Below are 19,072 nucleotides of genomic sequence, written 5' to 3' on the forward strand. Positions count from 1 at the left end.
GTATAACACGTCTATTACTTTAGACTAAGTCATGGGTATGCAACGTCTGCATTTTTCCAAGGTTGTTATACGAGGGATTGAGATGTTTCAAGTTAACTAACGGTGAAAAAAAGCGTTGAGATAAATACTCAATCTGATTTGCCTATAAATCAATCAAGCTTAAGCTTTCCCATATCACATTACTCATATCAGAGACAGCAATGTTTATGAGACTCAAATAGATTGTTTGCTATTGATACCTTTCTTAGCCGTAATGGACAGTCCTTAAAATGAAGTTCCAATGTCTCCCTAAAAGGAAGGGAAATTTCCATGGAGTTCATGCATATCTCTTTTATTTTAAAATAGAAGGTTGCCGCATGATAAAAAGTCCATGTCTTTAAGAAGGAACTTGTTATGAACATTTTTTTTTTAAAACATATAATTGTTTTGTTTTTTTGTTTGATTATATTTTCTTGGATCTTACAAAATAATGTTTTTTATCAAGATATTTGTTTACTTTTACTATTGAATACTTTTCACTTTCGGTTTGCACTGAGTACGGGTGTCTTAAGTTTATTGGCAAAAGCGGTATATACACGCGACATATATAATATAAACATAAAAATGAGTCATATGTCATATAAAAATAGTAAAACACAAAAAAATCTGAACAATAATTTCATTCTGAATCAAAGCGGAAGAATAAACAAAACAAGATGGATATTTAAGCACGTAAAAATACAAAACTGAATGTAAAATCAATAAGATATAAATGTCGAGGTTTGCTAATATTCAAATTTACATTTTTATGCAAAAAGCTACCAAAGCAAGCTCAGCAGCAAAAAGTTTAAACACAGACCCGATTTAATGGCACTGGGTAAACGCTAAAGACAATAGAACATAAAACAGAAAATCACAAAAAGAAACATGGAACAACAGCACAAAACTCCACAAACAGCACAGTGCATTCATACTACATATGCAAAATGGGTATGTTTATAAAGGATTGTTAAGTACCGCCTTATAACGTTTAGTAAAATGTAAATTTACTGGGGGTCTTAACCAGTTTAAGTGCACAAACCTCACTTTTATACCAACAATCCTAAATAAAGAAAAAAACACAAAAGGTTAATCATATCAAAGTATGCATTAACTTGAGGAAACTTAACAATAAAACAAATAATAATAAATTGATAGGTAAACCCCAAGTACTTCTATGATAAGAGATGCCAACTCTATCTGCAGACGGAGGAATACAATTCAGAGCACTTAATGCAGAACCTTTCAAAGATACGATGCAGTTATTGTTTGAAACTATGAGCATCACACACAGTCGGCTTTAAAAATCAAAGTTTTAAAACTGTGTGGTCATAGAGTTTCATAATAAAAAAGCATCATTGTACTAAAACTTGGAACAAATAAAGAAAACATTTTAAAAATTAAAGCGACATGTATTATCTTATTCCTTCCAAATGATTTAAAAATGTAAAATATTTGAAGAAAATGAAGTCACATGCTGAAACACTCCGAGTCAGCCAAAAAGGATTTTAAAGAGATAAATTATTAGCAAAAAATCTTAAGAAAATCAAAGGACTCAATGCTAAGTTATATAAGGATGCTATATTCAACTCTATATTTTGCTTCATGAATTCATCTTCAAAAACTAGAAGGTAAGCAATTTTTAACACTATATATTTATATTTAATAATATAAATATATTATTTTATATAATGATCCATTTTTGTTGATTTAATAAAGCATTATGCCATTTTTGCACATACTGATCTCTGCATTTGCATATGCAGATAGTTTGCACGAATATATTTTTACTGATTAAACTCCACATTTCAACACAAAGCATGAAAGAAAGTGTCATATGATAAAAGTGAAAAACATATATGTAGTGATTTAGAAATGCCTTAACAGCTAAATAATTTCGCAGTTAGTTTTAAATGTTGATTGTGAACTAAAAATACAGCGGAAGCATTTAGAAGACAAAGTCTATGGTCGAACAGATAGGAATACAAAACTTTATATAATAACAATAATGAATATAGCTTAAATACTTCAAAGATATCAAAATTAAATAATTTGATACAGTCCCTGAATAGATCTTCCTAAAAAAATGTAATGACAGAAAATGTATATAAATCTGATACAAAATCTAACATAACTGCAAGAAATTTCTCACGTATATAGGAAATTATGGTGATACAAAATGATGCTAGTCAACTAAATTAAAGCAATTTATAGCAGATAAACGGATTTCTGAGGCGAATAAGAGAAATACATTGACGTACGGCAAGGGGATTCTACTTAGAAAAACGTTCGATCAATAACATGTGGCTACAGAAGTTGAATTACCCTTTTCATGACAACAACATGATTGACAGAATAACTGTGTGTGATACTTGTTTGTTTTCGTTTGCAGTTAAAACACATGGGCACATAAATATACAACGACAGATTAAGTTTGATTGTTAAATCATGTGGCAAGATCAATAATTGACTGGCAAAGTATGGGCCAATCTGGTTCAATGTGACCTCCATCGTCGTCAGCAATCCATGACGCATGTGCAAACCGTTTAAACAACTTCATAAGAACTTTACCCATCACGTTTGGCTCCACATGTTCAACAAGAAGAATAATCATAGGGTTGTTCTGATCATAGGACTCCTGAACCTCCCTTTTGCACCACTGTTTGGTGCAAAATGAATTAGACACCGCAATTATTGTAACGGCCGAGTCCTCTATACACCTTATTATTTCTTCCCCTATCGGAAACCCTGGTCTAAAACTGAGATCGCCTGAGCACACCAACTCACCCTCATATTGCGTCAATTCCCGAAGACCTGCTCTAACACCAGGTCTGATTTTGCTTTCAACCAGGTCGGCATCCTCCGAACAATATGATAGAAAAACAAGATACTTCTTTCGAAACTGACCCATTTGTATATTGTCAAATAGATTTTGTCTTGCCAACTGTCTCCGCCTGTTTCGTCTCACGAGAAGAAACGAGGTCACAAACAATATCCCCAAAACAACAAGTAATGGAACAACTATAGCGACAATGGCTTTAATCTTTTGTACTTTGCAATAGTTCAGCACAGATGCGTAGTCCTCCACTTCAAGAAAGTTTTTTTTCTTCCCATTAAGACGGCATGCATAATTACTAATAGATCCAAGAATTAATGTTCTTGATAGTTTTCTAATCCATTCTACTGTTTCCTTGTGTTTTTCTTCACAAGAACAAACAAATGGGTTACCGGATATATCGAGATGACGCAACGATCCGTTTGCTTCTGACAAAAGCTCAAGCGCACGCATTGAAACTATGTCTAATGACTGAATCATGTTGTTGCTTAAATTCAGTGAACGCAAACTCTTAAGTTGGTCTACATTGAAATTCACATCCACCAATATGTTGTCTGTCAAATCCAGTTTTACTAGTTTGCTTTTATTTTGTAGTGTAAGCAATGGCAAGTTGGCAATGTTGTTTCCAGCTAAGCCAAGAAAACGAAGTTCGTTGTTATTAAATAACAAGGTTTCAAAGTCGTGGGTATGTAACGTCTGCATTTTTCAAAGGTTGTTATACGATAAATTTAAATGTTTTAAGTTCACTGATGGTGAAAAGAATCCTGGTGATATATATTCAATCTGGTTTCCTGATACATCAATCCAGCTTAAGTTTTCTTTCATCGCATTACTCATATCAGAGACGGAAATGTTTATAAACTCGAAACGATTGTTAGCGATAGACACTTTTCGTAGCCTCATTGGACAGTTTTTAAAGTTGAGCTCCGATGTCTCCCTAATCGGAAGAGACATTACCATCGAGTCCATGTATATCTCTTCTATATTGAAGTAGAAGCTGATTGCCTGGCAAACGTAATCTATGTCTTTAAGAAGGAACTTAAACAAGTTTGGAAGTAATGAATGGCTGAGGTCCAATATTTTAAAACTTTCACATGTTGGAATGATATAATTGTAAAAGTTTTGAAAATTATTATGCCGCAAAATAAATTCTTCTAACGAGCGGCACAACCCTGCATGAACAAACGAAGCAAAATCAAGTTTACCAATGTTAAAGTTGTACGTTCAGCGAGAATTTTGGTTATAAAACACAAAAATAACACAACTGTCGTGAAAAGGCATCCTTATTTTAGCGTTGTGCGAAATTTCGTCTCTAGATTCCACTCCGATGGCCTGATATTAACACGATTTTCAGACCATATTTATTTTTTGGTGGTTACCAAAAAATCCGCTATGGCCTACTCGGAGTTATTTCGAGCAGTTCCGAAAGCCTACGAAAGTAAACGGAGCACAAGCAGGTGACAGTTATGAGTAATCAATGAGGTCAGCAAATCAAAATAAAGATGGACAGATGAAAATGAAAAGAGAAACAGAGGCAGACAGAGATTGCCAAAATCGATCAGAAAGCGACGGTAAATGAAAAATGTAGGAAAGATATTGACGTCGATGGTTTATTTAGGCATTCATTGAAAGAAAAGGATGGGAAAATGGAGGGCGTGGAAACGAAACATCACGATAGGTTTGTGTTTTATCTTTAACATTTTACCTGATGTTTGAAAAACATTGATAGTTTATTTATTAACAGTCAGTAGGGCTATCTTTCGACACACTTTCGGGCGGGTGCACATACCCCATTTCCTTGGAGAACGGATGTACTTATTCGCCAAAATGTTAGTGAAAGTTCCTATTCAAAATCGAAAATAATTTCGAAAACAAACAAGAGCTGTCAGAGGCAGCATGATCGACTTTTTTCATTGCTATAATGCACCAGTCAGTTGTAACCACGCCCCCCCCCCCAGGTCCGGGGGTATACTGGGGAAATGGGGCGTGGTTTTACCTTCCAGGTGGCCCCGCAGTACCGCGTAAATGGGGTGGTTTTATGTTCGCAAAAACTTGTGGGGAATGGACCTTACCTAGGGTCCCTGGGGTGCGGGGATTTTACCAACTGGTCGTCCTGGCAGGGCCGGGATTTTACCCGGGGTAGGCTGGAACGAAAGTCAAAGTCCCTGCTATTCCCCGGACCTACGGGGCTGTGGTTACAAATGACTGGTACATAAGCATTAAGGATTTCAGCACTTGCAATATCAATATGGGGGGCACACCCCACACCTAACCCCATGACTTCCTTGTTTACTGCCTATTTCAATGGTACTGGTACACTAATAAGCAATCAGGCATACTTTTTTATTGTTTTGACATTTCTTATCTTCTCCCTGTACGCTTAAGTATTAAAAATGGTCAAAAGACTCGTTGAAAGTCATTCAGGTGGCATATTTTTATATAGGATTAAAAAGAAATAAATTGCCCAAAATGTACCATTTCGGACTAGATATTATGTACATTTCCTAGGGGGTGAACCTGGCCGTTTGCCATCATTGCTGACCAGAATTATTCAGTTCTGGGGGGGGGGACACACGTTGAAAGGTTACAACCCCTGAGTGACTCCAATCTTGTGTCAATTACTGGATCCGCCTTTGGCAGGCTTTGGCAAAACATGCCTGGATCACTGTAAAATAAGATTACATGCAAAATCCAGAATTTCTAAGTCAAATGTTAAAAGGGCAAAATAGTTGGCATCATATGCAAGTTAGAGATATCGTCAAAAACTTGAAAAAGTCAAGCTAAATCCAATAGCAACTGCAATTCAATTGAAAAGAACAATTGTATACAGCACATTTATTGGCATTTCAATATATGTAATTTGTTTTGAAATATTTTCATTACCAAAAAATTGCATTTGATGTCTTTTTTGACTAACTGAAGGACCTGAGCCCAACCCCCAAATGTGTAAATACAGCCCTTCAATAAGCTGTGATAAAGCATTCGTTTGTTAAGAAAATCCATTCCTTTTGACAAATGGTCGAAATTAACACAAGCCAGTAAGCCATGCACTGGTAAAATGCCTCGGGTCTTACCCAAATTCTGATTTTTTATAGTAGGGCTTGTTTGAAATTTGATTCAAAGCTAAAGTATACGAATCAGGGCTTCTTCATCAAAAAGTCTAATTTCAATGATTGTTTTGATCCTGCTCATGATTGAAATGGCATTTGAAAAAAATATTTTATCATTTTTATATCAATAATATAAGAACCTGGCTTTAAATAGAAATTGGTACATATGTGATACTAGTTAACATGTTAAAGGTAGTCCATCCATCTTTTATGCAAAAAAATAAGTCAAAAAATTATATTTCTTTTCTTGTTATATTTCTGTTTTGTATATGAACTCTACAAAATACATGTACCAAGGGTTTAATTATTATAAGATAAATGATTTGCTGAAATTTCTATATAAACATAATATAATAATAGTTAATAAAAATTTACAGTATTTTGGGTTTCAGTATCTTTTGACATGACGCTTCAAGACTCCGATGTCAGGAGGCTGGTGATGTCACAGATTTTAACCTGGCTTGAACATGCCAAGTGTACTGTAAGTACAGTTTTTTTGCAAATATAAAAAAATATCATTCGAACTTTTCAAATATAGAAAATCAAAGGCAGCGTTTTATCAACTCCAAAATCTCATTTTCTATTCATAAGTGTTAGAAAGGCATTTAGGCAAAAAACATCATACTTTTTGAAAGTAAGTATGAATAACTGCACTCACCTCTTTTGTCAGCATATCTTATATCACTGGTTTCATGATATAAGCTTAAAAAGTGGCTAATGAATTCCAAAAAAAAATTGAAATAAAATATGTTTACACAGTCCATAGGTGAGAATGCAGCTTTAAAAATCATGAAAAGGTAGAAAAGAGGTTGATATCCTTTTTATCAAATAAGGCCTGATATTTGTGTCATGAAAATGCAGTGATTCGAGCTTGGAAGTATATGTTGGTATATTGATTAAGTATTTATAATATTGATAATTAACATATAACATTTATTGATGATATAAGTAAATAAATGAAAATAAAATGAAATGCTATTTATTTTAAGGGCATCTCAGCTGTTCTTCTCCATCATTTGACGGATGAGCATGAGTGGCCTCCCCCGATTCAATATTATGAGTAAAGTCATGGGCCATTGAGCCAAGAGGAGAGGAATTCACCATGGCTTAACAATAAAAAAACACTTTAGTACCCTTAAAGCCCTCAGAGTGATTGTCCTTGACAACCACCTTCCATCAAAGATGCATACTATCTAGTATACAGGTAAATAAATTTAATGTACAGCAAGCTTTGACTCTTTTCACATCTTATATTAGTAGAAGTTTGAAGTTATACCCTTTTATATAGTATTATATTAAAAATCAGGGAATTCAGGCTATTTATACAGGAAACAAGAATAAGCATTTCATAAAATAACTGCATCATAATTCATGAAATTGAAATGATCTGATCACATTTTCAGGCTTAAAAGCTGCACTCCCACAGATTGAACGTTTTGACAACTTTTATTTTTTTTTGTCTTGGAACGAGCAGATTTTTATATTTAAGTTAAAGAAAGTGATGTTTATGCATTTAACATTATTTTTCGAACGGAAATATGAAAAACTGCCATCTGATTTTTTTTTGTCAGCAATCTTATATTATTGGTTTCCAGATATTCTCGCAAAAATGTGCTCTTTGCAAGACAAAAAAAATAAAAATGTAAAATTTGTATATCTGTGAGAGTGCAGCTTTAAGTCTGGTTATAAGTGGAAATATTTATTTCGATAACTATCTTACTTCTAGATAATTGTGCGTGTGTGTGTGTGTGATGTGGTCAAATCTTATTCTGTAAATGAAACATTTCTTGTTTTGTATGCAGACTAAACCGTGCATGGAACAATAGAAGAGGATGGCAATATTCCCCAGTAAACGCAGTGAAAGAAAAAAGACCTATCCATACAGAGTCGCTGAAGAAACTGATCTTCATGTGTCACTTGACCAACAATTTTTCGGTATGGGTAGAAAGGCTGTTATGGAGAAGCACTATCCTCGACAAATCTCTAGCCACCTTGAACAGTTATCTCCTTGACCAAGAAGGGAATTGTACAGCGAGCAAGAATCTAGGTTTAATAAGAGACATTTCTAGAGGTTTACTATGTGCTCCAATATTCATGAAACTTAATGACAATGGTCTCATTGTTGTCTTGTTTGAAACTAGGTCACATGTGGACTGAATGGAAGTCACTTGATTTTATTTTTAAAACATTATAGAATCAAACCTTGATATTGCTTTGTAAGATTACATGTGTTCAAACTTAGTGAGAATGTTCACCTTGATGTTAAGGGAGATCAAGTTTGTCACATACGGTAAAAACTATGGTCACTTCTTAAGAAATACTTGGGTACTAGAAGCAAAATATGTACTCGCAATCATGTAAATTTGTGTGTATATTTGTTCTCTTCAGCTTTATAAGTCGTGTTACCTGCGACATGCTAACGCATTTTAAGTATTTAAAAAAAGGTTTGATTTTATATTAAAGTGGATGGAACTTGACCAAAACCCTTTGAAAATAGGGTATATCAAAAGCACATAGGATACTTTGAAAGTTGAACTTCATACATGTATATTGATTTATATGTGATGATTATTTTGGTGAAGTTCTCAAAAATAAACAAAATGTCAAATTAAATTTTTGTTTTTCATGGAATCTTTCTGTAAATGAAAAAAAAACACAACATGTAGACAAGTAAGCTTTTAGATAACTGGGCCAACATTAGTATTTCTTTTAAACATTAACTCTCATTAACTTTTGACATTATATAGCTCCGTAACAATAGTTTTATATAAGTGACACTGGCTAGAAATAGTGATTTTTGCGAGAAATGACAACAATCACAAGATAGAGCATTTTTTGAATAACATCTCTACCTTACCTGCCTTATAATTTTGGGGATGTTAACCTAAACAAACGTTTTTAAGACCATTTCAGAACAGTGTTGTGGTTGGGTATTTTGTAAATTGACTAGCATTTTCAAGAATTCATTTGTTTATATTAACTTTCAAAATATAATAAGCACTTAAGGAGCAATTGTCACATACCAGCAAATCATACATACTGACCATTCCGAACAACTCTTCGGGTGCATTCAGAGGCAGCTCTTTTTTAGCTCGCCTGTCACTTTGTGACAAGGTGAGCTTTTGTGATTGCCTTTTGTCCGTCGTCCGTCAACAATTTACTTAAAAGACATCTCCTCCTTAACCGCTGGGCCAATATTAATAAAACTTCAAAGGGATGTTCCTTGGGTGGTCTTCTATCAAAGTTGTTCAAAGAATTCAATTCCATGCAGAACTCTGGTTGCCATGGCAACCAAAAGGAAAAACTTTAAAAATCTTCTTCTCTCAATACACAAGGCTTAGGCCGTTGATATATGGTAGGTAGGATCACCAAATGGTCCTCTACCAAGATTGTTCAAATTATGGCCCTTGGGTCAAAATTGGCCCCGCCCCGGGGGGTCATGGGTTTTCTCTATATGTTTATAGTGAAAACTTCAAAAATCTTTTCCTCTGAACTTAATTGGCCTAGAGCTTAGATATTTGGCATGATTCATCGTCTAGTGGAACTCTACAAAGATTGTTCAAATTATTGCCTTGGGGTCAAAATTGGCCCCACCACGGGGGGTCATGGGTATACTTGATATGTTTATAGTTAAAAGTTCAAAAAATTTCTCCTCTTAACTTACTTGGACTAGAGCTTAGATATTTGGCATGATTCATCGTCTAGTGGACCTCTACAAAGTTTGTTCAAATTATGGCCCTGGGATCAAAATTGGCCCCGCCCCGGTGGGTCATGGGTATTCTCTATACGTTTATAGTTAAAACTTCAAAAATCTTCTCCTCTGAACTTACTTGGACTAGAGCTGAGATATTTGGCATGATTCATTGTCTAGTGGACCTTTACAAAGATTGTTCAAATTATGGCCTTGGGGTCAAAATTGGCCCCGCCCCGGGGGGTCATGGGTTTTCTCTATATGTTTATAGTGAAAACTTCAAAAATCTTCTCCTTTGAACTTACTTGGACTAGAGCTTAGATATTTGGCATGATTAATCGTCTAGTGGACCTCTACAAAGATTGTTCAAATTATGGCCTTGGGGTCAAAATTGGCCCCACCCCGGGGGGTCATGGGTATACTTGATATGTTTATAGTTAAAACTTCAAAAATCTTCTCCTCTTAACTTACTTGGACTAGAGCTTAGATATTTGGCATGATTCATCGTCTAGTAGAACTCTACAAAGTTTGTTCAAATTATGGCCCTGGGGTCAAAATTGGCCCCACCCCAGGGGGTCATGGGTATACTTGATATGTTTATAGTTAAAACTTCAAAAATCTTCTCCTCTTAACTTACTTGGACTAGAGCTTAGATATTTGGCATGATTCATCGTCTAGTGGACCTCTACAAAGTTTGTTCAAATTATGGCCCTGGGGTCAAAATTGGCCCCGTCCCGGGGGTCATGGGTATTCTCTATATGTTTATAGTTAAAACTTCAAAAATCATCTCCTCTGAACTTACTTGGACTAGAGCTGAGATATTTGGCATGATTCATTGTCTAGTGGACCTTTACAAAGATTGTTCAAATTATGGCCTTGGGGTCAAAATTGGCCCTGCCCCGGGGGGTCATGGGTTTTCTCTATATGTTTATAGTGAAAACTTCAAAAATCTTCTCCTCTTAACTTACTTGGACTAGAGCTTAGATATTTGGCATGATTCATCGTCTAGTGGACCTCTACAAAGTTTGTTCAAATTATGGCCCTGGGGTCAAAATTGGCCCCGCCCCTGGGTGGTCATGGGTTTTCTCTATATGTTTATAGTAAAACAAAATCAAAAATCTCCTCTGAACTTATGTTGCTTAGAGCTTAGATATTTGGCATGATTCATTGTCTAGTGGACCTCTACAAAGATTGTTCAAATTATGGCCTTGGGGTCAAAATTGGCCCCGCCCCGGGGGGTTAGGGTATTCTCTATATGTTTATAGTTAAAACTTCAAAAATCCTCTCCTCTGAACTTACTTGGACAGAGCTTAGATATTTGGCATGATTTATCGTCTAGTGGACCTCTACAAAGATTGTTCAAATTATGGCCTTGGGGTCAAAATTGACCCTGCCCCCTTGGGGGGTCATGGGTTTTCTCTATATGTTTATAGTGAAAACTTCAAAAATCATCTCCTCTGAACTTACGTTGCTTAGAGCTTAGATATTTGGCATGATTCATCGTCTAGTGGAACTCTACAAAGTTTGTTCAAATTATGGCCCTGGGGTCAAAATTGGCCACACCCCGGGGCTGATGGGTTTTCTCTATATGTGTAAGACAAGTAACGTCTTAATTTAAACTGGATAACATATTTAGTGCACATACCAATTTTCAATATGGGCCATATACAACAATTAATAACAAATATACATATATAGATACGCATGTAAAATCAAGTAGTGACAAGAGCTTAGATATTTGGCATGATATATCATCTAGTTGACTTGTTCCAATATTGTTCAATCTTTGGCCCTGGGGTCAAAAAATGGCCCCACCCGGGCGGTCATGGGTTTCCTTATATATATGTATATGATGAAAACTTAAAAAATCTTCTTCTCCGAAACCAAAAGGCGATGGCCTTAGATATTTGGTATGAAGCATTGTTTATCGGACCACTATTAAGATTGTTCAAACTTTAGCCCTGGGGTCAAAATTGGCCACGCCCCGTGTTCATAGGCTTATGTTTTTAATATTTGTATATAATGGAAAAATGTGCAATATATGACAGGTGAGCGATTCAGTGCCATTTGGCCCTCTTGTTTACTATTTTGCTCACACAAGTTATCGGATATATAAGATTTGAGTTTTTTAAATCAAGAAGAAGTCAACAAACTGTGGGATCTTCATGGATTTATTTCAGTTATTTACTTCTTTGTGGGAAAGTGTTTTTTTGCATTAATCTTTGTTCTACTTAAGAAATGGGCTGTATCAAAATTGAGCCTGCTTTAGGTCCATTTTATTATTTCTAAACAAGGTTGAGAAAGGTATGACACATTTTAAAGATAAAATGTGAAATTTGGATTCAAACAGACATATTGCTTGAGTGTCATTTGAAAGCGTTTTTAAACAGAAAAACAAGAGATGTTTGTCAAACATATGAACCCCCTCCCCTTGAGGAGCGCCAAATTGTCAGGCTTATTCCGCAAATTGAATTAAATATGCAAAGACTGAAATGACAGCTGACTTGTCATTGACATTAGATGCCTTTGCGGCAGTTTTAAGATTATGACCGTTCAAAGTGTGAGGATAGTAAGTAAAGTTCTAAATCATGTTCAGATGATGACTGATATTTGCAGATAAAAATATATCCTTTCAGCAGCAGGAAATAAGTAAATATGACAAAATACTTAATCATGCATATAGGTTGACCTCTGACTTCAAGATATATAAGATCATCAACTGGTCACCCCCAACCTAGATGGCAAGTTTGAGAACCATGGGTGCAGGCATTGTCAAGTAATCACACGAATATGCTTTCAAGGTCACTGTAACCTTCACCTTTGACCTGATTACCCCTGAAATCAAAATGAACCATCTACTGGTAAAGCCAAATTCCCTTATCATGTTTGAGAGCCATGGGTGCAGGCATTGTTGATTTATCACTCGTTCATTCTTAACGCACTTTTGTCACTTAGGGCCAATGACTCCTTAAATCAGTTATGGTCATACCCAGCCTCAATGTCAAGTTTGATGATCATAGGGCCAGACATTGTTGTGATATCACTCAGAGAATCTTTGTTAACCTTTTCAACTTAAAGGTCACTGTGACTGTTACCATTGGCCCAATGACTCCTAAAATCAATAGGGGTCATCTACTAATCAGGCCCAGCCTCCATGTCAAATTTGATAACCATACCGTACGTTCAGGTATTTTTGAGTTATTTCTCGGACAAGCTTTAACAACTTTATACCATTAAAGGTCACTGTGATCTTGAACTTGGACCTGATGACCCCTTAAATCAATAGGGTTATCTACTGGTCAGGCCCAACATTCATGTCAAGTTTGATAACCATCTGTCCTTCAGTTGTTGAGTTATCACTTAAAAGCTTTGGTCTACCAACAAAGCTGCGAATCGTCCGACCAACATGTGCAATGCAATATACCCCTCTTCCTCGGAGGGGGCATAAATATAAACAATAACATGAGTATACATAACATGCAGGTTTTCTGGCTTTCAAATTGAAACGAGATAATTACTTAATGACAGTTTAGCAACCAAAGACAGTACAAATCAGTATTTATAAAATAACAAGTCATTCACAAAAGTATACAAAAATGACCTGATATTGTTTAAATCATATTTTAATATTTAAGAAAATCAAGAGAACACTTTGCACAAGGCCAGTGTATTGTTCTTAGGGAATCGGGAAGGTTTCCTGGACTCTCCACACAACATAAGGGAATAGCCCTCTTGTCACCAGCCCAAAAATAACTCTGTGTCAGAACACAATATAAGTCGCCTAGTAGCGGTTGGGTTGCGCCTGGTCCTCCTCATCAATGAACACAAGAAATCCTGCCTCATCAAATGGGCAAGGGTTAGAACTTCTTCATTCAAAACAAGGAGGTCAGAGTCCTGAAAGAGGGAAGGTTTATCAAAAGTCAGTAGCATAATTCACAGATACTAAGATTAAAAATAAGAAATATCCAGTGATGTGCTACTATTAAGTCATACTTACTTCAGTACGAATGTTTAAGAAAGTTCTCAGCACTCACCTAAACAGGAGTGCTTTTAATAACTTAGTAGATACAAACTTTGCCAGCATATAAAATAGCTTTTAAACGTTTATAAAATAACACTGCCCATATTTCATACATGCCAACAATTCAACTTGGTCTGCCTGTGTGTGACTACATGCATGTTAAGATGTTTTAAACCATATTTTTTAGAAAAATACAACACTAGACTTCCTATGAAGTACAAACATGCAAATGAGTTGTCAAGTATCCATTTTTCAGTACAAATTTTCAAGAAGTCATTAGCAGTATTAAATAATGTAAAACCAGCTTTTAAATTCACATGAAATGTTATAATATTGTTCATAAATATCAACTTCATTTAACATTTAGGTACACTCATGTCTTAGATCTATACTGAATTTTAGTTTCTTTAAGTTTTTACAGCAGTTTGAGAAAGACTGGCCTCCCGGCGACAACAAACTCTTTAACTCTGCATTGAAATGTCCCGGCAGTTGAAGCACACTCAAACCAGCTTGGAGTTCTACTCCCTTCCTCAGACTCTGGTCCAGCACCTCTAATACGAGCATCATGAATCCTGGCTCCATCTTGATGACCCTTATAATTGCTCCCTGAAGTTGCAGCTTTGTCAGCTTGCTCACTGGTTTCTAAAGATAATAAATAATATTACAAGTAAAATTGTACCTTTAAAATAGCGCAGCGCTTTGTTTGGCAAAAGGCACTAGACATTTTGGGAATTTTGAGTCGCGAATATTCCTAAATAGGGAAATTTTACAGTTAAAAAAACAAGACTTTCAGTCTCCTGCGAATAGAGAATTTTTTATAAATAAGTTTATTTTCCCGTTCAAAAGACTTTAAATGCCTGAAATATCAACACTTGGGGTATAAATATCTTTAGCAATAAATCATGACACAAAATATTTCATACTGATCGATCTCTGAATGTGATGAAAATCAATAATTTCTGATTTCATATATTTCCAAAACTTTAGATTACATAACACATGGTTAATTAGGATGCTGAATGAGCCAGTACAGGTAAAAAGACTTCCATAAAAACGTTTGGTTTTTTTGCCTTTGTTTGACTAGGATTTTTTTCTGAAGATTGGGAAAAAAATATTGTATATTTTGCTTTGGGAATGGGTCTGATAGTCTGAGCTGTGGGTACTATAGAAAAAGCCCTGAAGCTGACTCTCATTATTGATCAACTTGTTTACATTTATTCCAAAACAACAAACCAGTTCGTTGTAACCATGCCCCCCCCCCCACCGGTGCGGGAAGCAGGGACTTTGACTTTAGGTCCAGAAAATATCCCTGAACTGCTGGTAAAATCCCCACCAAATGCAACTGCACCCACGGGGATCAAAGGTAAGGCTCATTCCCCGCTATTTAAGCACTAGACAAAACCACCGCATTCACCCAGGTTCACATTGGAGGTAAAACACGGCCCATTTCGCCGGACCTGGGGGGATTGGGGGGCGTAGTTACAATTGACTGTTGCATAATTCTTACATATTCACATTTCAATTGCAAATACTGACATGTTTTGAAAACTTGAAGAACATTTGGGAAGTATAATGGCAATTAAAGACAAATGATATATAAGAAGTCAAAACGGTCAATTAGTGAGAATTCAGCTTTAAAATATACAATATAAAAAACAATATGGAAAGGAGTACCCACCAAACATAATTGTGCCCCCCCCCCCCAAACATATTAATTATTACTTGATCAACTTGTGGTTTCACTTATGTGAAGTGTCAAATTATAGAGTGATCTAGTTTTGGATTCTTAATTCTCTGCATCATTCAAGTACATTAAATACACATTTAAAATGGATTTCTAAGATGATGTACGTATTATAAACTTACGCTGTTGTTTTTTGGGGGTTGGCTGTGTTATGGTATTTGAATCGACGGATCAGGCTCATCAACATTCTCTTTTAATATCAATTTTGGATAAGGGAATGCTTGGAGGTGACTGAAAATACAAAAATAATAAGGGAATGCTTGGAGGTGACTGAAAATACAAAAATAAGAATTTTATCTATACTGTACAGTAAATTATCTACCTGACACCCATGCAGATCACTACGTGATTTACTTTTAGTTTCATCTTTTTTACAATAGAAATAAGTCAATCAATCATGAATTAATGGTCCAGAAATCAAATGCACGTTTACTTACAAGTATGCGTTGCTCCAAACATAATACTGTACGATATCTATGATAAATTAGGCGCGATTGAATATTAACTTAATTTTACCCCACCCACTTCAGTTACTGTAGACATGCCTTTTGATTTCGTCCTTTTGATTTATGGTAGAATTTAGAAAATATAAACAATAAAATGCAAGTTCGTTCATTACCTCATTAAAAAGTCGGTTAGAAGTAAAATAAAATAACGCTCTAACCTCAAGAGTAACTGGTAGAAACATTTCTTTTGATCATGTTGGTAGCTGAATGAAAGTCGCTATCGCCATTATCGGTTGTTTACATACGGGCGCTTCATTCATGTATTATGCAAATGATCGATTCCGAAGCTGGCTACGAACGGCTACGAACTGTGGCGGGTAATTCGAAAGTTGATATCTTTGATCTCCAAAATATCAACAAATGCGAGTTTTCTTTATAAAAAATTGAAATGTAACATCAAATGAATATGATATGAACTAGTATATCATAAAATTTTAATTTTATTTATGCTCACGTATTTTTCTAATTACCGCTGAACGTATAACTTTAACATGGGATAAATCGATATACTTGATATTTCTCTCCTCACTTCCGCTCAAGCTACTGAAGAAATCCACACCAAGTTCTATAGTTTCTGCGAAAGATTTCTGTATGTACGACAGTGTTATCCTTTCAAGATGGACTAAGTCCGAGGTTTTTAAACTTGGCAATAATTGAATCAGGAATAGGCGTTTTTTTCCAGAAAAATCCTACTCTTTTAAAGAATCTAGTCCCTGGAATACGTCACTATCCATGTGGAATAAATCCTCATTGTGAAAACCTAGTCTTGTGAGATTTCCTAAACCCTTAAAAACACCGTTGAATAGTTGTTGCTGACCGGTGCATGTTATGTCCAGTGATTTTATTTCTGTCCATAGCTCATTGGTCAAGAATACCTCCAAAAACAGTCGACTCGAGTCTAGATTGGTTAGTTTGACCGCCATCACTCCAATGTTCAAGGGAACGCCTGAAATAGGTATATCTTCACACAGTACCACATGTTCTAGGCATTCACATTGTGACGGACAATTCTGGGCTGACGTTGTGAAAATTTTCAATCCAAATAATATCCACAAAGTTAACTTTCGCGCATCCATGTCTATTTACTAAGTGTAAGCTTTTGTGAATATGAAAGATATCGTTTACTGTAATTATCTGCTTTAAGATTTTAGCTCGCATATAATGCAAATTAAGCGCTTAACATTAGCTGTTAAATAAGGGTCCAGCCTCACTGAACTTGTCGAATTGAACGTAATTATGGCAATATCGAAATAAAGCTATGAAAATGATACATAAGAAAGCACTTCTCAAGTGTTAAAACCGTCATTAATTTAAAAGTACTAAAATTCCCTTATATTTACGTCCATATATATTTTGGTTTGGCGTAAAAAAAATGCGGCCCAAATTGTCACCCAATTGTTCGCCCTGCCTTGTATCAATACTTCAGACGAGGAAGATGTTATGATTGATAAACACGTTGATATAAAGACCGGCATGATTTGCACCTATTCATAAAACTATGAATAGATTGTATCCGGTCATGAGTAATACATTGGGTTGTTCACGGCGCTCTTTAGCAGACAAAGGTGCGTTTTAGGAATGTTATACATCAATAAGTACTTTTTAACCAGCAGGATAGCAGTGTGATTCTATTGGTGATATATTTGTAACGCTGTTTTGTTTATTCTTAAAGGTATGATTTATAACAGCAAGCGTTCTTCAAAGATATATCTACTATGCACTTGTTTTTAAATTCGGTTTTCAATCGTGATACCAAAACTATATTTTACTATAGCCTTAATATACACTGAACTACAAAGCACCTTTAGCGATATTGAACTTCAGGTTTCCGACCCATAAATATGTCCATCTAGGGAATGTTTATGCAAAGAAATACTATAAAAAAGTATTACAAACACCCTATCTTCGACACTTAACAGATGGCATTTTATGTTTAACATAATTTAAGCATATAAAGAAATTCATCTTCAAACCTCCAAGCCGGTACCTAACAATCCTAGATAAACATTTTTTTTTTCATATAGTATATATGCAATGTGCCGTTTGTGGAGTTTTGTGCTCTTGTTCCATGTTTCTTGCTTGTAATTTTTGTTTTTTTGTGTTCTTTATCTTTGGGACTCTGTGCCAATAAACGGGGTTTATGTTTAAACTTTTGGCTACTGAGCTTGTTTCTGTAGTTTGTTCACAAAAAGTATTCAATGTCTTTGTCAGTAGTGGAAATTAAGCCATTTATTTATCTAAAGGCAATACCCTTTCGAATGATACGAATACTGTTTGCGGTCACCATCCAGAGTTATCATAGAGGTGTTTTGAGAAATCAGAAGAGTACCTCATTTATGGATCGTATTTCTTTTACTATATTTGCTTTCTATGTATCGAGTTCTGTATGTTTTATAAGGTAGGTGTTTCCATTATTTTCTTGACTTTTCGAGCGCAATTTTATTTCCTTCCGGTCACCGGTTTTTGTATCAATAATCTCGGTATCGAAGTAAAGTATTCAAAGTGCAGGAGTTTACGTACGAATTACCGGAAATAATTGTGTATGTGCCCAAAACCCGAACGAATCCGAAGCACTCTACGCTTTCTTGGTGACCTAGAAAGTGTGCGCATGACGAAAGAAACCCAAAACATTCTCGTGCTCTATTTTTTTTTACATTTATACAAACAGATTTGATACCGAACTATTCACAACATAAACCATACTTAAGCTGAGATCGACATAATTACTATTCTGACGACACGAGAGATATATTTGTCTTGTGTGCCTACAGTACATTCAGGAATATTACAATTTTGTACACCTTATAAACACTATCCTCATTTATATGTTGCATTGTATGCCCTTGTATTTAATGGCTCATTCACTCAATTGAAATAATTCTATAGTCCCAGCTTTCACGGAAAATATACAAATATCTAAAATTTTATCATATTTTGTACAGAAACAAAGTAAAAACAGCTGTCCAGGAAGTCCAAACTAGCTATGTGTCCCACAAAACAGTCACATCAAATTGTTAATATTTAGATTATTAGAATTATCTAGATATGTGTGTTAGGCATACGAAAACGACTTGTCGCGTGCAAAGCCAATGTCCATACCTCCAAAGTCAAGGTCAACCTTGGTGTTTTTCTTTAGAAGTCGGCAT

General features: G+C 35.3%; 2 long non-coding RNA genes across 4 annotated transcripts; one reads left to right on the forward strand and one right to left on the reverse strand.

Annotated features, from left to right (window-relative positions):
- The first annotated feature begins 4,494 nt into the window (after nucleotides 1-4,494).
- LOC128241657 (uncharacterized) lies at nucleotides 4,495-8,211 on the forward strand. The gene is made up of 4 exons (XR_008262427.1): nucleotides 4,495-4,532; nucleotides 6,357-6,445; nucleotides 6,954-7,168; nucleotides 7,767-8,211. It is a non-coding gene; the product is annotated as an uncharacterized LOC128241657 (long non-coding RNA).
- Nucleotides 8,212-11,810: 3,599 nt separating this feature from the next.
- Nucleotides 11,811-16,293, reverse strand: LOC128240213 (uncharacterized). 3 transcript variants are annotated; one of them, XR_008262093.1, is made up of 4 exons: nucleotides 16,085-16,293; nucleotides 15,543-15,651; nucleotides 14,096-14,318; nucleotides 11,811-13,549 (listed from the first exon to the last, which is right to left on the reverse strand). It is a non-coding gene; the product is annotated as an uncharacterized LOC128240213 (long non-coding RNA). The 3 variants fall into 3 exon arrangements; XR_008262094.1 differs by having other exon boundaries at nucleotides 15,858-16,293; XR_008262092.1 differs by having other exon boundaries at nucleotides 15,543-16,288.
- Nucleotides 16,294-19,072: the final 2,779 nt, after the last annotated feature.

This window comes from Mya arenaria, chromosome 7 (assembly GCF_026914265.1).
Source record: "Mya arenaria isolate MELC-2E11 chromosome 7, ASM2691426v1".
NCBI lineage: Eukaryota > Metazoa > Mollusca > Bivalvia > Myida > Myidae > Mya > Mya arenaria.